Source organism: Meriones unguiculatus, chromosome 10 (genome assembly GCF_030254825.1).
Source record: "Meriones unguiculatus strain TT.TT164.6M chromosome 10, Bangor_MerUng_6.1, whole genome shotgun sequence".
Taxonomy (NCBI): domain Eukaryota; kingdom Metazoa; phylum Chordata; class Mammalia; order Rodentia; family Muridae; genus Meriones; species Meriones unguiculatus.
The window spans coordinates 34,217,801-34,239,239 of NC_083358.1; the positions used below are offsets into that span (position 1 = coordinate 34,217,801).

At 41.7% G+C, this 21,439-nt stretch overlaps 1 long non-coding RNA gene across 7 annotated transcripts in view; it reads left to right on the forward strand.

Moving 5' to 3' along the window:
* Positions 1–21,439, forward strand: part of LOC110565547 (uncharacterized) — a 210,852-nt gene that overhangs the window by 63,656 nt on the left and 125,757 nt on the right. For 4 of the 7 annotated variants that reach the window (XR_009594587.1, XR_009594588.1, XR_009594594.1 and 1 more), the window contains one exon: positions 15,883–16,035. The exons of the other annotated variants lie outside the window; for them this stretch is intronic. This is a non-coding gene — a long non-coding RNA (uncharacterized LOC110565547). The remainder of the gene's footprint in view (positions 1–15,882; positions 16,036–21,439) is intronic. 7 annotated transcript variants of the gene reach the window in all.

Here is a 21,439-nt window from a genome sequence, read left to right on the forward strand (position 1 = left end):
CCTCTTCAAAATTCTTACCTAATGATACCTATTGTTCAATCATAAGTAATGCTTAGCAGTAAAATCTTTTACTTAGTGTAAATTATCCTTGAGAAAGATTCACCTTGGGATTCTCTGTTGATCAAGAAATTGACATTTCTCCCTTCCTCTGTTTTAGAGAAGAAATTTCTATGCTGAATTTCATCCTTAAACAGGAAGGTACTCCAGTTTCTGCAAGGTAGTGGATATGGCACTTATGCAAGCCTTTGTGTGGATTCCTGGGACTCATTTCTTCAGAGCTCTCCAGTGTGCTATGGTTTCCTTTTACTTAAATTCCTGCATTTTATTGGCATAGAGCTTTTCCTTTTCTTTTATTTATCTAGGATCATAAGATCATTATACTTTTGAGCTGTAAAACACAGTCTCCTCTTGTCCATTTCTGTCCTCAGAACTTGGCAATACTTGACAGTGTTTTCAGATCATCTGTCTTTAAATCTTGTTTACCTGGACATGTCAGTAGCTGGCACAAGACAACAACAGTATTGATAAATCCAAACTATTATGCCAATGTTGTTTTGAGCAAAAGCAGCTTTAATACAGTGAGTTTTTTTCTTTTCTTTTCTCTACCTCTGATTTAAATTCATAGACTGACCCTTGCCAGGTTTGAATTTTGCTAGTTCTCAGCCTTCATCTATAAAATGAAAATAGAATTCTCTCAGAATTTCTTGTGATGTTTAACTGAGATGATGTATGGGATGGGGGAGTCATAAGTGTCATAAGAGTCAAAAGTGTGGTCATATGTATATATGACCTAGTGGGTATTCATGCTCCTGCCTGCTTTCAGAGGCTACATTAGTCTGCTAGGTTTTGTGTGCATTTCCCTGGATTAATTTCCCCACTAGAAACATACGTTGCAGAAATATTCATACATATCACACAGCAACACATGTTAACTACCACATTTTATGAAAAAGCTGGAAAGTATTAATTTTTTCACTAGTAGGAAGAGAGTGTCCTCACAGTGGGCTATACCGCCATCGATGTGCTCTGCAAGTGCACTGGAACAGCCTCAAGACAGATGGTGTGAAAAGTCAGTTCAACAAACAGCACAGAGTATGATCCCACTTATGCTAAACAAAACCATACAAAAATTCAACAAGCCATACCTGTTCATGGGAACACACTTGTGTAGAACTTGGTAATGTCCAGGGTCACCAAACTATCTATCCTTACTGTACCATGTAGTACAAAGACTAGAGGTTATGAAATGAGTCTTGAGGTCGGAAGAGTGTGTGTTTAGTATACATAAAGTCCTGGGTTCAAGCCCAGGAACACCCTCCCACCTCCAGAAAAAGTTTTAGAGTCACAACAGTCAGCTTCAAATCTCGACATGACACTTCCTCGTGTGTGTCCTAGTGGGCATAGACAACTTTTCTATGCTTCATTTTTATTTAGGGGAATTCCCCCCCCTAAAGTTGATGATTTTAAATTTATAACAGTTTCTAAATTCTAGGATGTTTTTTCTTTGAAACACAGAACAGCATCAGATGCTCTTGCAAAAACAGAATATAAAACAGTTTAGTTGTTTCAGGGACTTTAATCTCATTTCTTTTCTCAACAGAAACTCTCTGGTTAGAGGCTTTGGGACAGTTTCTCTGTCAGCTACAGAAGCCAGAAAAGTATTAGGCTCCTGGCAGATCCCTAAGACCTCTGTTTAAAAATAATAATAACTTTCCTTTTCTTTCTCTTTTTTTAAATACAGTCTGGCTTTGTAGCCCAACCTGGTCTTAGACTCACAATCCTGCTGCCTCAGCCTCCCAAACACTAGGATAAAAAGTGTGTGTCATCACACCTTCCAGAATTCTTATCTAACAACAACTTGAATAATTCTGTTAATTAAATAAGTAAACACAATGATAACTTACTTGTTAATTCAACAGTTGTTGAGTATCCTTTACTGAGCAAACACAATGGTTGTTACACAGTGAAGGCTCCTGTGAATATCTAATTGGATTGATACTCTCTACTCCTCGGTTTCAACTGAAGAGTTTTGTACACGACTCTGAACAGACGTGATGTCACTCGTAATGCTACTATGAGAACAGGTGAGAACTGTGAGAAGAAGTCAGCAGGGACCAGAGAAACCAGTGGAGTGTGACATGTTCCAGGTGATGCTGAAGCCACAGGGAGACTCAGAACATCTTGTTCTCTGACTGAGAAGTCTGGGATCAGTGCTCCAGTTACAGGCAGGGCTGAAGTCCACATAGCAGGCCCAGGGGCTCAGAATACTGTCTCACTGTCACACTGCCCTAGTTAGAGGCTCACCACCCCCAACAACTGTGTACTTTGGGCAAAGCACCTTTGCTTTCTGTTCAGTTTCATCATCTATAAAGTGGACTATCATAAACTTGTTTTGTTGGTAAAAAGACAAAGAACCTTTAAGATATGCAGCAGGTAATTAAATTATCTGAGCATCCTCAAATGGTACCATTATTATTTTTAAATGAATCTTATGAAGCCATAGTTATTAATGTATTATACACACACACATACACACACACACACAACTTTGAGACAGGGTCTTACTATGCTGCTTGGAACCTACCTTGTAGACCAAGCTGGTAAAGTCACAGAGATCACCTGCCTGTGTCTCCTTAGTGCTGGGATTAAGGGGTTGCACCACAATGCCAGCCAATAATATAGCATATTCTTGAAAATTGCTGAGTAGATTTTTAAGTATTTCTACCACAAAAATGAAAAGTATGTGGCATGTATATTTATTGATTTGAATTTGCCAATGTACAATGTGTTTCAGAACAACAGTTTTGAGGTAAAATCACCAAGTGTAAGGAGAAAGGCTCCTATCTACAGGCCAGGAGGGACCAGTCTTCTGTAAGGCTCTCTTCTCAGCCCTGTTTACCCAGCTCATTACCTTCTGAACTTGGTGATCTGCTCTCTCACCAGGAAAGAGGCAAACCTTCCCTCCAGGGAGGTCAGAGCATTGCAGTGCTTTGCCTCATGCAAACAGACCCCAGGGAAGGAGCCTTCACTCTTCCTGCTGTGTCTCTAGATTGGGGTGTCCTCAAGGCCTGACAGCCAGTCAGTTCTAAGTCAGACTCCCTGGTACCACTATTTACCTGAATTTATTTTCAATTTCAGCAGCACATTCACTGTTTCTTGTTTCTTATGTGGATTTAATCCCCTTGGAGAAACTGTATTTGATGAAGCCAGTGAGCAAAATGCATGATTCAAGGCCTTCTGGTTTGTGAATGTCTCACAGAGATCAGTGTCCTCTCACAGACAAGGAAGCAGGGCTCTGGGAAGCCAGAGGATGAGCTAGTGTTAAGTACCCAGTGACTCAAAATATCCAACTAGACCCAAAGTTAACAATCTGTGCCCAGGCTTCTTGCCACCATGTTAATGCAGTTTCTTAGCAGTAAGAGAATCTGCTCAAAATCCCCTGGAATAGAGCTCATGTGTTAGGCAGAAGACGGTATACAGATCATGTTTACACCCCTGAAAGAATATTTAGAGTTTCCAATTATCTCCTCCCCTTATTTTGTTTAGTGTCTCTGCACAGCTGTGAATCAAGTGTTCTAGAGAGTAAGCCTGTGTGTGTGTGTGTGTGTGTGTGTGCCTGGAGGTGATGTCAGTAAGGCCCCTGGAGACGTAAGAAAGTAGCTCCTCTTGGGTTTTATTCGGTAATAAAAATAATCTGTGGCGGTTTTGGTTTTCCCTGTCTTATGAGCTGGGAGAGTGAGCCAGGACGACGCTGCCTCCTGCTTTTCTGTGTGGTCATTATCCATATTCTATTCAGACCACACTAAAGACCACTGGTTCTTAAATGCTCCCCCAGGGACTGTTCACGTGGTCACCCGTGGGGAGGAAAATGGAGAGGTGTGCAGGCAAGAAACACTGACCAAAGTAATTCTTCTGAAAGCTTGCATACTTCCAGTGTGAACTCACCCCTGGACGACTGCCATATTTTCTATTTTAAGGTTTCAGTGTCCCTTATGTCACCAAGCAACTCCTCATGCTACTGGGCAGTGTGGCACATAGAGATGCAGATAATAGGTTCTGGAAGTGGGATGCCTGACTTCAAATCCTGGTTCTGTGTGTGCTCAATGTCTAATTAAGGGGGAATGGCTAAAGCTTATGTTTGCGTACCCTCTATAAAATGTGAATCTCATCTAACTCACATGAGAACTTTCCAGACCTACTCTATAGACTTAACTAGGGACAGTACCTGGCCTTCAGTAGCCACTTACGGAATGCTTCCTGGTCTCTTAATGTCCCCGGTCATTGATCACAGCACTATGGAAACGTGCTCACTTGCTGGGTCAGGAGACGCGGCATCTGAGACTTGGGACAGTCACTTGATCCAAAATCATAGAACACGAGACACAGAAGCAAGGGTCTGACACAACACCCTCACTCTACAAGCAAAATTGGGGTCTGAGTGCAGCAGAGTCTCCTTTAAAGCCCCCAGAGCACAAGTGTCTAGCCAGAACCAACCAGAACCACTCTCTTGACATCCAGCCCGGAACTTCCCATCACTACTTTGGCAAGAAAGACTCTTGCCAAGAATCCTTAGCTTTGTCGAAGACTTGAAGACTCTGAGACCAAGAAGAAAATGGTTCCCCAATATCCCCTTAGGATTGTGGCCAGGCAAGAAGCGGCAGCCGGTGGATTCTGCTCTTCACAGATGGTCTAAGTACCAGAAGCAAAATGGTGCATTTAAAATGATGCTACACAGAGGGCTGGAGGTACAACCTCGAGACACAGCATGTGTTTTGCATGTATGAAGCCCTGGAGTCTATACCCAGCACTAAAAAGAAAAAGTAAAGAATGAAAGTGAATATGAAATAAAAAATAAAGAAAAAAATGCTTACTGTAAGTCACCACATCAGTGAAGCCCAGCACTTCAGACTCAGAGGGAAAATCTGGGCAGGTTCTTACGGACTGACAACAACAGATTACTCTGTCTTTTACTTTCTTGGCTCCTGCCAGGGAATTTAGAATGAGGTTGGCTCCATATAGGCTGTAGATCCCTCTCTCTCTTTCTGTGTCTGTCTCTCTGAACAGGACCTTTTTTGTTTGTTCATTGAGAATTTCATACATATACAGTGCATTTTGATCATACCAACTCTCCATTCTCCTGCAGCTCCTCTCAGATACTCTCTTAGCCGCATCTCCCTTCCAAACCGCATCAGTCAGTGTTGTCTATATGCACATGCGGGTAGGACCGTCTACCTTGAGAGCATGGTCAGCACCCCACAGACCACATTCTGAAAGAAAATTGACTCTCCTTGCCCCAGCAGCCTCTTAATTGCTAAGGCCCCACAGCTAGGGTGAGGCCTCACGTGCCCCTTCTACATCTATGCTGGAAAGTTGACTGGCTTAAATCTTGCATGAGCCGCCATGCCGCTAGGAGCTCATGAGTGCCACTCCTGGGTCGTGTTCCAAAGACACTGTTTCACAGCAGTCCACTACAAACTCTGGCTCTTCCAACCTTTGTTTCCCCTCTTCTGCAATGCTCTCTGAGCCACGTGGGGAGCAGAGTTGTGTAGCTATCCCATTTAGGGCTCAGCACTCTACAGTTACTAATCTTGGGAGTGAATCTTACCATATAACCCTGGCTTGCTTGTAACTCACTATGTAAACCAGACTGGCTTTACACTTGGGGTGATCCTCCTGCCTCTGATGACAGAGGGACTATAGGTTTGTAGCATTCAACTTTGGCAATTTTCCTTTGAGATGTTATCACAGGCCTTTTCCATCCCCTGTCTTCTCTGCTCAGATTCCCAGCAAGATCCTAGGACCATGGGCTTTGCTTTGACTTATAAGACACCTCTTCTGTACCTAGCTGCAGCAAACACTTAAGAAAATCATCCTTTTGTTTAGAATTCAAATATGTCCAAGACGCTGGTTCTAGATCATTACATATGTTGTGCCTTCTACGGTCAATGTTGTCAGTGTGATTAGACTGAGAAACAACTAAGAAGTTAATAAAACACACTTCTGGATGTTTCTATAATGGTATTTCCAGAGTTAGTTAAGGTGTGTGTGTGTGTGTGTGTGTGTGTGTGTGTGTAACATGGTAGCACCATTCAATAGGCTGGGAGCATGGATGGAACAAAAGCAAAAGGATGAAGTCCTAAAATATAAACATTCTCTGCTTCTCTCTGCTTCATGTTATATCATGGGTATGCTCCACCACACACTTCCTGCCTTGATGCTTTGCCTTGGGCCCACAGCAACCAAGCCAGAGGATTAGAAATGAAACCCATTGAGTCGGTGAGCCCAGATAAATCTTCCTTCTTTTAAGCTTTCACTCAGGTCATTGGCACATTGCTGAAATGGCTACCCGGTGCCTGTACACGGATTCTCGCCCAGTCCTCATGGCTGATGACGCTCTGCTAAGCCCACACTGGCGCAACTACTCATTTAGTTCTTGTCAGTTCCTTCGAGATCCTAAAGCCCAGATCTGCTGTGACTGATGCCAGATGCACTGCAATGTGGCCTCATCCCTTTTAACAAGTTCCTCGAGAACTGTGTACTTGAACACCTTATTCACCCAGACAACAGAGTCCCTTCTGTTGCAGAAGTTTATTTAGACTCAACCCAGCAGCTGCTGGCTGGCTAGTGGGCTTGAACTATGGAGCTCAAGTTTCACTAAAAATGATGCTCTGTTATCCCCAGAGTGCTGTATCCTCAGGTGCCATGTGTGTCCTTGGCTAACACCTCTCTCTGCTTATGGCCTTTCTACGGCTACTTGATGCTTTGGCAATGTCTTGTTTTAACTATTCAGAAATCAATGGAACACAAGGAAAGTCAATTAAAATTAACTTTGCTTACTTTTTTTCTGTTGGCAGAAACTGATGATCCTAGATGGACAAGCAAAAACTATTAAAATACTTTAAACTGCAAATAAAGTAGAACATAAAGAAGCTGGCTCTACCCAATCGGCAAACAGAATTCTCCTGGTTGGATTTTCTGGCATTTTAGGAGGGAATCTAGTTGTGTTGTTTTGTCAAAACAAGTATTTCTGTAGCCCTCTTGCTGGGGCCCTAGGCCTATTAAGTTCTGTTAGCTAAAACAGTGGTCAGAATACCACAGAGGTCTGTTTACCAGGCAAACTCAGTGTTTCCTTTCCTAAGATCAAATTCTCTACCACAAATGTTAGTCCCAAATTTGGGGGAAAAATGAGAAGAATGCAAGGATTAATCCTTGAAGGCCTTTCCACCCCCATTTCTGTTTGCTTTTCAATTTTTGTATTCAGAGAATAATAGGTGAGCCCTTCCGTGGCTAATTAAAACACATGCAGATTGAAATTTTCAGGGCAGTAATTAAAGCGAGGGACTTACTGTGCAATGTTTGCTTTCTGGCTCCCAGACTGTGAGTTCAGATTCTCTTCAAATTGCTCCTTTCTGGTTTTTGTTTTGTTTTGTTTTTCCCCCTCCAATCATGGAGATTAAGGCAGCCTGAATTCACAACAGCATCTTGTGAAAGAAACTGGAGAGCAAAAGGGGTTGGGGGTGGGGAGCTGCAATGGTTTTAGCAAACTATGCACTCGGATATCTGCAACTTAAAATCCATGTTTGAGAGCCCCGTTAGATCTAAATTGTATTTCAAATGAAAATTTAAGCCTCCAAAAGCTGAGGCCATTTGCAGAGAAAAATGCCCATGAGAAGCTGCTGTCAGCTCTCCTCTCACATCCCAGCTCTCTGTCTTACAATAAAACGTTCCCATTCTTTTGGGGGAAGCTTGTGTGGTGACCACGCCACATGAAAGTGGTGCGTCCACTCTTCTTCTGGATGCTTTCCACAGATTTATTTATAGCTGTTAACCTTCGCTTGAGGCTTTGGGCAATTCATTTATTACAGGCAAAAAAGGTAGGAGGAAGACTGTCCAGGAACACATTGTGTTCTGTGCATCCACAGAAGTATTTTTAAAGCCCCTTGTGTGAAATGCCTGTGAGGTCTGTGGGTGAGGCTTGCTGAAGATCTGAAATCTGTTGGTTTCATTCTATCTTTCACATGCAGGCTGCTGTAGGGCTAACTGGGAAATGCTGTGGATCTCAGACATAGTTTCAGGATCTAGGATGACAAGAAACTTTGAAATTTAATAAATAATCAAAATCCAAGAATAGTTTTCAAGAGTTACTTTTCTGCTAAAAACTTAACACAAAGTTCCTTTTGTTACTAGTTAGGTCACAGAGAGAGCTGACTTCAAACTACATCTCTGGGGCTCTCACTTCTGCTAGCACGTTGTTCTGGTGATGTCAGAGTCCTTATTGCAGAGGGAAGTATCATGATGTGGGAGATGTGTGAACTCAGGTATGAAGACGTTCAGCCTGAGACATAGGTCTTTGAGAGAAGAGACAAATCCCCTTTCATGTCAACTTCCTTAGTAACAAAACAGTAAAGCAGAAAAGGCTGTAAATACGATAACTGAAAACTAGCTTTTGAACACAATGCTTTTTATCTTTGCACGACATATTGGAAAGTCTTTCATTTGTTTGTTTTTTTAAATTACATTTAGGTCATATGTCTTGTAGGGATGTTAAAAATAAATTTTATGTTCTTCCTTGAAAAGAAAAGAAAAACAACAACCACAGCAAAATATGGCTGATAGCAGAATGGCATGGTATAGTATACCCAAAGGCAATATTATATGAAGCCCAAGGACAGCAGGGAAATCTTTTGAGTGCTGCCCTAGGAGGCTCAAAGGTGATATGTTTTTGCCCAGTTTGGAGTGTGGGGGTGGGGCATCTGCAATCTGCAAAACATTACAAAAATAAGATACAGCCAAGCAAATCGTGCAGCCAGCCTGGCTTGCTGCTGGCGTTTGACAAGCTCAGGAAATGAGGCTGCAAAAGTCCACAGGGAATCTTCTCCCCGTCATGTTAGTGAAGTGCTGTACATTTATTTCTTGGGCTTAAGGGTGATAGGGGTGGAGACTTCAGTGCTGCTGAGCAAGTATTTTAAGGAAATGATCCGAAATCCCCTGCCTCTGGCTTGGAATAATCAATGTCATTACCTCTTGTTTGGAAGCGTTGTCTTTTCTTGGAAAGGACCCAGGGCTGGCAGACAGAAGTAGTCAGTGTGGTGGCTGGTGACAGAGGGACTCTGTGAAACAAACAGGCCCAGTGCCCTTGAGCACTGCATTCTGCATGAGAGATCTGGGTTCAAGTCACAACTTTGCCATTTTGGATTCTCTTTAACCCTCAGCAAAGGTATCTATCAGTTGCTATACTTTCTTTTCTTATTAGTAGAATGAGACTGTTATACAGCAAATATGAGGATAAAAAAGAAATATATAGGCTATGGATAATAAGAGATTAGACCTTATTAACTGAAGTTGCATGGCAGCAGAATAACATTTAGTATCCCCTCCCCTCACTTTTTTTTGTTTCATGGCACTTTTTGTAGATATTCTGAGGACAAGAGACACTTTCTTTGGTGAGACCTGATACTGGAAGCCAGCTCACTATGGAAAAGAATGCAATTTTCCTAGGGAGCACTCGGTTTCTGTGAGGGCAAGTGTCAATTCCTCAGCCTGGGTTGGGGTCTTCCATAATTGCTCTTCCACTAAGGCTAAGTGGTAAGTTCCTTACTCCATCACTGGGCTGGTTGTCTTCCTCCATCCTGGCCATTTTCTGTGCTTCTGGCCTTCCCTGCGGCTGTTTGTTCTAGATCTTTTCTTACCCCAACTGGATCTGTCTCTTCCTGCATCACCTACCTGTATGGAGCCTTCCCTGTGAGTGGCACCGGTTAATGGTGTCTCATATGCAGCATGCAGGTTGGACACTACACAAGCACCCTGTCAGATAAGGAAGATTTAAAATGCAGCTAAGTCAAATGCTCTGTTGAGGAAGAAAATAACCTTCCCCAATTATAAACCAAACCAAACCAAACCAAACCAACCGACCAACCAAAAGCCATGGAGAGGGTGGGTATGGCCCTGTATGTATTGATATAATTAGAATTTGCCATCTATTCTTGCCCTGTGTTTTCTGGAAATTATAAGCATTTTGTAGATTTAGGCTTTGCTATATTGGTATACAGTTCATATGAAACGAAGCACAACTCTTTTAAATCACCAAGAGATTGCAATAGAAGTTCTTTAAGGACAGTTACTCTTTACCTGTCAATTCTTTGCACCTAAGAGGTTTCTAACAACTGAGAAATATATCCTCTGTTGATCTCTGGTTCCTCACAGAACTGTCAACAGTGAGAAAACATCAATGCTGTTTCTTTTTTAAAGTCCTTGGTATCTATTTGGGTTTTTTAGGTGGAGGGAGTACTTGCTAAGGGATAAAATGGCAGTTCTTTCTCAGACAGAAGCTAGATTTTGGATGAGGGCTGTAAGATATGGACTTTTCTTCTTATCTGTTTCTAAAAGCTCAGCACACTTGAACTTCATGGTAGGTCAGAGAAGTAGGCCTGAACCTTGTTCAAAGGCAAGGCTTGTAGTATGTGCGTTGACGGCATTGGGTGGAAGTGGGGCATCAGCGTCATCAATAGGGAAGACAGTGGCCAAAATGGCTCTAAAAAGCACTAGCAGAGCAAAAGCAGGTCCAGAGAGAGAGAGAGCTGTGAGGTCACTGTAAGGCCTCAGATATCTGCTTTCCCTGTCAGAAGCAGGCATGGGTAGAATGGTTGGAGAGAGTGGTGACTTCAACTGGTGATATGAAGTAGTCCTGTTCAGGTTTCGGCTGAGAGCCACATGTAGACACAGAGTTCATGTCTCCATCTCAGACCAATGCAGCAACCTGGAGGCCTTCAAGACCTTTCTAAACCCATCCTGTCCCAAACTGATGTCAGGATCTTTGCATGTAAATCTGACTATCCAATGATCTGTCTTCCCAGATGGCACAGCCTATCCATTTGGTTTGGGAAACTCTAGCTTGGTAAATTAATTTTCTTGGCTCACTCTCTATTCCCGCTCTCAGGTCAAGTTTGCATTTGTATCTCTTTCCTGGAATGGATGCAGTTCCCTCCTCAGTGGACCTCTATGTCCTCCCCTGGCTCTTTAGCTCTTTCTCCTCATAGCAGCTGGAATGATCGTTTAAAAAATGTGATTGTGCTGTATGTTCCCATGGCCAGTTTCCCCAAACCTCTTATTGCTTTCCTGTTTCTCTTAGGATCAAGACTTAAGTCCTTAGCATAGACTCAATGACCTTTCATGGTCTGGACCATTGGAACTCCCCCAGCTCCCTGGAGGAGCAGCCCCTCCCCTCTAGCTCCAGTCCTGAGAGTCTTGAGTGGCCCCTGCTTATGCTCAATCCCTGGCCAGACAACTTCCTCAGCTTGGAGCGCTCTTTTGTGGCTGCCACCCCTACCCCCGGCCTCTTTTGCCAAATTTATCACTTCTGATTTCTCAGATATTAGTCAAATATCTCTTCTCATTTGATTGAGATTGCTTCAGCCTTCTGCTTTGTACATTGTCAAAGTACATTTCCTGATCAAATATCATGGTTTTGATGAACACATCATACATTTATTTTGTGCCTATCTGATGGATGGCTTTTCCTGAAAGGTTATGAGGTGTGGGATGTTGGCTGAGTTTGCCCTTCAATACATTTCCATGACCATCTTAGTGCCTGATATACCCTAGGCTAAATTAAATTTGCACTGAATGAATAGATTCAGGAAGGTTGTTCTGGAATGGGAAGCCATATCCTGTGGTGCTACATGGTAAGCAACTTGGGAGGAAGAAGCCAGAGGTAAGGTTGGGAATTAGCTTGCGGCTGAGTTAGCTCACTAGAGACAGGTGTTCTGTGCAGCCTGGAATGATAAGGACTGGACCAGCCAAGAGTTGAGTTCCAGAGCTATAGTGCTGGGTTGGATGAGTTGAGGTGTGGAGGAAAAAGAGTCTTGGGAGCTGGAGCACATAGCAAGGGCATCTTTTGAACACAACCTGAACTGACAGTCAGAGACTTTTCCGATCCCACTTTCCTTCTCAGGAAAAGCACTAATTTATCGAAGGGCATTGCAGTTTTAAGAGTTTTCAGCCTGCTGACCTGGACAATAGGTGTATGGAAGAGCTCAAGGTGGGTAGTGAACACTGTGATGCAATCATGAATCTGTCTTTTTCTACTTTCCTGGGGATATGTGCTTAGCGCAGGTTTGGAAGGTGTTTTAGTCTGAGCTGCTACGACAAGGTAGCACAGACCAATTGACTTATGAACAGCAGAAATGCATTTCTTCCAGATTTAGAGGCTGGCTAATCTGAGAGCATGAAGCCAGCATGGCTGAGCTCTGGTGACCTCTGCTGTGTTGAGACAGTGGAGACATTGTACCCTTACACAGCAGAGAGCACAGGTTAGCTTTTGGTGCCTCTTTCTAAGAGTATCAAGCTCACCCATGAGATTCTACTCCTGTGATCCAATTGGCTCCTAGAGGCCCTGCCTCCAAGTCACATCTAAGACTAGATTTCACCATTGGAATTCAGAGGGGCCAAACATTTACCACCCACAGCACAGGGCAATGCTAAGACCTGATGCCCTGACCAGAGAGGTGGTGGGTTATTGTGTGAGAAGGCATGGGATCCAGGCATACTTGCTACTTTGGGGCTGGACATTTCTTCTCAATATTCACTTTTATGAACCAAAATGTGCATGATGGCTTCTCTTGAAAGAGACTTCTTTAGTGTCCTATAGTAAAGAGAGTTTGGAGAAGGGTATAATGTGCAGGGAAAACATGGCAGAATGACTGAACAAAGATAATTGTCTCTCTTTGGGCTTATGATCACATCCTATTTTGCTGTTCTTATAGTCTGAGTACAAAGATAACTCTGGGCTGATACAATGGTGGGATTTATAGAGTGGAGGCAACTAAAACCTTAGCTGTTGCAATTTTTCCAAAATTGATGTAACATCCTCTTCTAGAATGTCACTGGTACAATAATACCATCATGTTAGTGTTTATGGCTATTGCATCTTATGTCATTTGACATTTGGAAACTACAAGTAGGAATGCTACATTTGGCTGAGTAAATCACATGTTGCCTAATCTTGGCCAGCACTGTTCACATAGGCCTGGAGTTCCTTGGAGTTCTGCAAGTCGGCAACCCAGCCCATGAAGGATGCAAAACAGTAACAATTCTCAATCCGCTGCCTCATGATGGTGAAACTCCTTGTTCAATATCATAAATAGTAAATGTAGGCATTCCATCCAGGGCTTGGCTGCTGAATCTAAATCCTGTCTTAATTTTGCTGCAGTCCTGGCTGTTCAGTGATTGAGTAAATAAGTGAGCAGGCTTGAGGCAAAGCTTCCATTTAGGATCGAGATGGCACACATGGCAGTGATTTATTCTGAAGTCTCAGGGTCCCATCAGCAGAAATAAGCTGCCTGAATCTCTAGTTCATTTGCCTGCCAGGGTGAGCCCCAGATGACAGGGCCTTGGGTGGCTTTCTCCTACTTCCTATGTCCCTTTCCTCTTCTGGACTTATGCCTCCCCTGACTGTCCTATTACATTGTCTTTTTCAGGCCCAGTAGGTCATCATATTCTATAAGATGTCCATTAATAAACTATATTACAATTTATCAAAATAAAATGTTGTATTATTATGTAATATATGCTATAAATAATAAAAGATAGAACAAATCAATCAATAGCTTAAGCAGAATTCCTGCCTGGTTTGGTGAACTGTGAATTTGGGGGTTCTTTGCACAGGGAATCAAAAAGAGCTGTAGAAATCAGAGCGCATATGAGGAGGTAAGAGGCCCTGAGAGCTAGTGGAATTGCTGGGGGCTGGAACCTGACTTGCCTATGAGAACATGTCCCCACTAGCCATTTTAGGTTGGAGTCTCCCCTAACAGTCTTTTCACCTCAGTGACCCTGCCTTTACATGACATATGTCCCATTAGTGTTGGGAGTGAAGGAGGACAGTGTCAAAGGGCAAAGGGAGTTGGCACAGCAGTGTCCTGGCCCCTGATGTGATCCTCAGTGGCTGCTTTTAAATGCCATTATGAAATGCAGTCTGCACAGAGCTCAGGGCCTCTTCCCATCAGACTAATGTACCTGGGGTGGAGGGCGGGGCAGTGGCTGGCTGCCTGGCAATCTCTCAGAGTCCAGGAAAGGGATTATGTTAGCTCAGTGGGCCTCATCACCATAATAAAATGGAAGTGATGCTTAGCGGTTCATCAAGACTCCCCATTTAGGCGATTACCCAGTTTCCAATCCCATTTCTAGAGAAAAGAGGATTGCTGGACACTTCCTCCACCCCCATGGTCACCCTACTCAGGCAGAGCTATGTTTGCTGCTGGTTTCCTGTGGTACATATTGGAGGTAAGCACACAGCAGGCTGGGAGTTTTGCCCTCTTTGTCTTCTAGAGCTGGCAGGCCACATCGGGATAAGCTATCCCCTGAGAGGTAAGGGAAGAGAAGAAACAGCCCAGCAGGGGCCTGGACCAGCTGACTGATGTCACTAATTTCCTGCAGGAGACTCTGGCTGGCTGGAGCCCACGTCACTGTCACTCTTCTTTCTCCCCTCTGAGTTCTCTCAGGTGTTATGAAAACAAACCCACAACCCTTGAGCTGTGCTGAGCTAAACCCAGTTTCTTAGCCTCCTCTCCATGGAAGTCGATTGTAAAGCAGCCTCCCCTAATTGGAACAAGACAGAGAGGAGATGCCCCTCGGCACCTTTCTGCTCTTCTCAACTCCCGACTGTTCCTCTGATGAACCACGCCCTCTGGCTGTCCCGCTGCTAACCCCTTTCACCTGTTCTTCCTTGGATGTTCCACACCCCTGAGTCCCAGCTGCACCTCTGCTTTACTTGGTGCACCTCTCAGATATGCTTTCATACTCCATTCACACACAATTGCCTTTGGGGAGATTCTTTCCACTGTAGCCTACCAAGACCAGGCGAGGGTCTCAGTTTGGTAGTACTCATCATCTTGTGTTTGGGATCTGGTAACTGTCTTTACAATCCCAGACCACTCGTGATGTCTTACACTGAAACTCGGAAATTTATGAATAAGTGGACTATGCCAGATTATCCAGGTAAAGCTTCTGGTGTGGTGTCTGCTTATAAACAGCAGACGCTCAGTACATGCTTCTCTTTCAGCGCAGGAAAGCATTCTTCCCTAGATCTGAGCAACTGCACTAAATTTGTACTTTCATGACACCCTTGTATCATGAATGTTTCTTCTTAGAAGTAGGATTCTGGAACAGTGATCTCCTGGGAGTCTCTGAGAGCCCGAGTTACCTGTGTCAAGAGTATCAAGAAAGCCAAGGTAGCAGAGATGTAGGTTCTTCTTGGTAAGATTGAACCTGTAAGAGAATTCTTCTACCAGTGGAAAAACTTAAAATTATAAACTCCTTGGTTCAAATTTCCATTATAATTTCCTGACCATTGCTACTTAGTGAAAGGGCCTACCTTTAGTGTGAGGCCTCGTATTAGTGATATTTACTCACTTAGTGACAAATACACTTATGTATGGGTTTATGTGTATGTCATGGTTTTTCTCTTTTTGTTCCTACAGGCTAGTTGTGGCCTGATCTTATAGGCTCAAAGGGAGGAGACTCCCAGACAGAGGTTTCAGAAAATTCTGATGTGCCTTCAGGCTGTCAGTCACATATGCTGTCCCAGGTGTTCTGCTCACATCACTTCTGCTTTTTCTCAAACCTGCAAGATAGACATTATTGCCATATTACAAGTGAGGAAACCACATTGTGAAATACTTAAGTAATATGCTCAAGTTTTATCATAGCGGAATTGGTTCTAGGGCTATGGACTTCAGATCCTGAACTCCATGCTTTGCATGGAGCTGCCTTTGTAGGCTAGACAGGTCTGCAATGGGTGGGAACAAATACAGAGACCCACAGCAAGACATTTTGCAGAGAAACCTTGGAGCTTTAAATGAGATGACTCCATCAAATCCCTTCTTTTAGAGCTCAGGGACTCCAGCAGAAGAGGAGGCCAAAGGCGCTGGGGAGACAGAGGAGATGGAGGATACCAGGAGAACAAGTTGTCTCTCTACAACAACTGAGCCAAGCTCGTATGAGCTCATGGAGACTGAAAGAGCTTGCACAGGACCTACACAGGTCTGTACTAGGTCTTCTGCATATATAATACCTTTCAGTTGGTGCTTTTAAGCGACTCGTGAATGTGTAAACTGAATGGGTCTCTGATCTTCTGCCTTCTCTTCGGGCTCTTTTATTTTTCTGTTGGCTAGTCTTGCCCAACTTTGATATGATGGCTTTCGTTTTATCTTATATTTTTTATAATTTATTTTGTTTTATTTTATGTACTTTGGAAGGAGCATGTCAGATCCCTTGGAACTGGAGTTACAGACAGTTGTAAGCTGCCATGTGAGTGCTGGGAATTGAACCCACGTCCTTTGGAGAGCAGAGAGTGATCTTAACCACTGAGCCATCTCTCCAGCACCCTATCTTATTATATTTTGTTAAAAAAGAAAATAGTCATTTTATATTTAAAATGCTTTTTAAAAAAAGAAGAAAGTTCTGCAGCAGAGAGATTTTCCTATAGACTTATCCTCATCAGAATGGTTTTGGGGACCACTCTTTCCTTGTGTCCCTATCTCATCTACCCCTTTAAGTCCATGTGTATACACCTTCAGGAGGTTTTTTAGATTCCTAAATACAGAGCCCAAGCCCTCAGGTTGTCTTCGCTTCATATAGAATTTACACTTACACCCTTTTCAAGCTTACAAACCCTCACTTCTAAGATCCTATACTTTATTCTCCCATCAACCTCCCTCCAGCTGGATTAACCACATCAGTCTTTTGCACCTCCCATATACACTGACCTTTTTCTCTCACATGTGTATATATTCTGTAAGGCAGGACTTCATACTTGTGTGAGACCACAGGGTGTTATTTGTATGTCTAGCTTAATTTCCCCTATCTGGATTGCAACCTTCTAAGGGTCAAAAAGTTATTTAGTAAAAAATTAACCTGATCGATGTATAACTTGTATACAGTAGAATGCACTGGCTTTAAGTGCTCAGTTTGATGAATTTTGATGAATTAAAAAGTGTTGGTATTAGATCTTCAGTTTGATAGATTCAGTAGTGAATCCATCTGGTCCTGGGCTTTTCTGTGTGGGGAGTCTTGATTACAGCTTTGATCTCATTGCTAGTAATGAACCTCCTTAAACTATTTAGATCTTCTCTCTTTTGTTTCAGTAGATCACATATATTTAAAATTCATTCATTTTTAAAGGGTTTTCAGCTTTTCAGAGGGTAAGTTTTCAAAGTATTCCTCAATAGTGCTCTGGATTTCACTGGAATCTGTTGTTACGATGCCTTTTTCATCTCTAGTTTTGTTAATTTGAGTTTTCCTGCTCTTTGTTTTTGTTAGTTCAGTCTTAATTTTTTTTTCGAAAGAATTAGTACTTTGCTTAATTTTTTATGTTGCTCTTTTCTTCCCCAGTCTTTAGTTTCTTGCTACCTACTGGGTTTGGAATTGGCTTCTTGTCTTTCTAGAGTCTTGAGATACATCATTAGGTTGTTTATTGAAATCATTCTAGTTTTTTAATATTAGAATTTATAGCTGCAAACTTCCTCTTAGGACTGCCAGGGCTGTGTCTCGGAGGGTTAGTTAGGTTGTATTACAAGCTTCTTCTTAGGAATGCTTCTGGTGTGTCTCAGAGAATTGAGTAGGATACATTCTAATTTATTTCCTTTTTTGATTTATTCAACAATCCACACTTTTCCAAAGTTTCTATAGTTGCTTTTGCCGGTTTTTTTTTTTTTTTTAATTCTACTCTGGTCTGATAGGACACAAAAAATTACCCTTTTTATATTTATTAAAGCTTGATTTGTGGCATATGATGTAATCAGTTTTGGAGAAGGTTTCAATCACTGCTGAGAAGAGCATATATTCTTTATCTGTTGTGTGGATTATTAGAATATATCTGTTAACGCTAGTTTTCTACAGTATATTTTACTCCTGAAGTTTCTTTACTTATTTTTAATTTGGAAGACCTATCTAAATGTGAGAGTAAGGTACGAAGTATACCTGCTATGATTTTAATTTTAATTTCCTCAATAATTAAAGATGTTGATAAGATATTCTTATTGGTTATTCACATAAACTTTTGAAGTATGTACTCAAGCATATACCTATTTATAGTTATTGATAATTTGTTTTTAAAATTTTCAGTTATGAGTTCTTTCTATATTTTGAGTAAGTCTTATCAGACATATGTATTGTATTTTCTCCCAGATTATCTATTATTATTATTATTATTATTATTTGTACTTTATTCACTTTGTATCCCCCCATAAGCCCCTCCCTCCTCCCCTCCTGGTCACACCCTCCCTACCCTTTCTTCATGCATGCCCCTTCCCAAGTCCACTGATAGGGGAGTTCCTCCTCTCCTTCCTTCTGATCTTAGTCTATCAGATCACATCTGGAGTGGCTGCATTGTCATCTTCTGTGGCCTGGTAAGACTGCTCTCCCCTCAGGGGGAGGTGATCAAAGAGCAGGCCTATCAGATTTTGTCAGAGGCAGTCCCTCTTCCCATTACTATGTAACCCACTTAGACACTAAATTGCCATGGATTACATCTGCACAGGGGTTCTAGGTTATCTCCATGCCTGGTACTTGGTTGGAGTATGGGTCTCTGGGAAGACCCCTGTGTTCAAATCTTCTAGTTCTGTTCCTCTCCTTATGGGGTTCCTGTCCTCTCCATAACCTACCATTTCCCACTTCTTACATAAGATTCCATGCACTCTGCCCAACAGTTGGTCATAAAGTCTCAGCCTCTTTGATAGTCTGCAGGGCAGAACCTTTCAGAGGCCCTCTGTGGCAGGTTCCTAGGTTGTTTCCTGCTTTCTTCTTCTTCTGATGTCCATCCTCTTTGCCTTTCGGAATGGGAATTGAGCGTTTTCAGATTATCTTTTTATGTATCTGAAAATGTTGGTTTTTAAATTTTTCATGAAATTCAATTTATTGATTGTAGTCATTTAAAAATGGTTAACAGTTTTTGACCCTGTGAAATTCTTATCAGACCCAAGGTGTGTTTCTTAATTTTTTCCTAGAAGTTTCAGTTTTGCTTTTGCCGTACATTTAGCACATGGCCTACCTTGTTGAATGTTTCATGTGTACTTTAAAGAAATGTGCATTTGTACCCAGTGAGGGAATGTCGCTTAGGTCAACTTGTTTGACAGTGATGTTCAAACCATCTATATTTTCATTGATTTTCTGTCCACTTGTCTTATGAATTATTGATAAGAGTGTTGAAAACTCCAACTTTAATTTAAACTTATCTGTTTCTTCTCTCATCCTTGTCAGTTTTGTGTCATATATTTTAAAGCTTTGCTCTTAGGTGAATGCCCATTTAGGCTCGTTATACTTTCCTGCCTTGTTAACCCAGCTTCTTACGGCAGTGACACATCTCTGTTTCTCACGGTCCCTGGTTTATGCTGTGTGATATGAATACAGCACCTCAGATACAGGGCTTACACAGTCCATCATTTCCTCACAATTTTACCTTTAAGTTATGGATAATTTGATGCATAAGATGGATTTCTTCAAGTGTACAGAAGGTTTTTTTTTTGCAGTCTGACAATTTCTGCTTCATAATTTCAATGCCCCTTTCCTTATATGAAGCACAGTTATTGAAATTATTTGTCTATCATTTTGATATTTGTCTCATTTTTATCTCTTCTACTCTTTTCTTCCTTCCTTCCTTCCTTTCTTTCTTTCCTTCTTTCTTTCTTTTGCTCTTTTTTCCATCCATCATCCTTCTTTTATTCCTTTCTTCTTCTCTCTTTTTCTCTCTTTGAAACAGGGCCTCTTGATGTGTAGCACTGGCTATCTTGGAACTTACTAATTAGACCAGGCTGGTTTCAAACTCAGAGTTGCAGCACCTCTGTCTCCTGAGTCCTGGGACTGGAGACATGTGCCACCATGCCCAGCCCTTGCCTTCCCTTAAATAAAGTTTCACATTTCATTTATTATATGTTTTGTAATTAATTGTATTTTACTTTAAATTTATTATTTTTCTATGTATATACCTGTAACTGTACTATGTATCTTTAACTGTCAAGTTCTACTCACAAAAATATACTACCTCATATGTAATGTAAAATCTTTAAAAACGTACTTTTATTTCCCCATTCTATGTTCCATGATATTGTTTTGATATTTCTTTTTTTGTGTGTATTGTGAACTCCACAAAACATTGTTGTAACATTTGCTTTGTTAAACTATCTTATAAAGAAATTTTTTAGGTGAAGAAAATGGATATTTACTCATTCGTTGTAATTTTCTGTGTTCACTGTTTAGCATAGACCTGATTTTTTCTTTTCTTTTTAATGAAAATAGATTATTTTCTTACATAATATCTCCTGATTACAGTTTCCCCTCTTTCTACTCCTTTCTGTTTCTTCCCACCTCCCCTCTCAACCAAATCCACTCCCTTTCTGTCTCTCATTAGAAAAAAAACAGACTTCTAAGAGATAATAATAAAATATTGAAAATAAAATATAAGAGAAAACTATCATATCATGTTGGATAAGATGAACCACCAGAAGAAAAAGAGCCTGAGAAACTCTCCCAGAATCAGAGACTCACTTGTTCACACACTTAGGAATCCTGTGAAAACCCTAAATAAGAAACTTTGATATAGTCAGAAGAGCAGTTGCAGACCCGTGGGGGCCCTGTGCATACCACTGCAGCTCTGTGAGTTCATGTGAGCTTTGCTCATGTTGATTTAGAGGGCCATGTTTTCTTGGTGGCCCCTACCCCCTCTGGCTCTTAAACTATTTCTTCCTCCTCTTCTCTCCTTCCATGGGGTTCCCTGAGCTTTGAAGGGAGGGATTTGATGGCGACATCCTATTTAGGGCTGAGTGTTCCAAAAAACCTGACGTTTTATTTGATTTCATACTCCTTTGGCCTGAAAACACTTATCTCACATTTGTTCATGCAGTGATCTGCTGGCAGTGGTTCAGGACTATGATTTTAATTCCTGAACAATATTTTCATTGTCTATTGAAACTATACCGACAGCTTTTTTTCATGGTTAAACAATGTCACTTCACTGTCTTTTCACCCCCATTAATTATGGTATTTCACCTTTTCCCTTGGCTGCTGCTACTGCTTTGAAATTTTTTCTTTCACGATTAGTTTCTGGTCACTTATTTATGCTGTGTGCTGATGCTATGCCATGTGCTGATACTAGGCTGTGTGCTGATGCTATGCCATGTGCTGATACTAGGCTGTGTGCTGATGCTATGCCATGTGCTGATGTGCTTGTCTTTATATTTAACCTCCTTATCATTGACTGAACTGGGATCTGTGAATGTGTAGTTTGTAAAAATTTCAGCCACTATTTCTTCAAAAATATGTCTTCCTCCCAACCTCCTTCTGAGACTCCAATTCCATGTTAGACTGTTTTTTATTCTCTGAGTTCCTTTGGCTGTAGGCAGATAATTTGTTATTATTAAGCAACCCCAAACACTTTCAAGGCTTGAGTTAT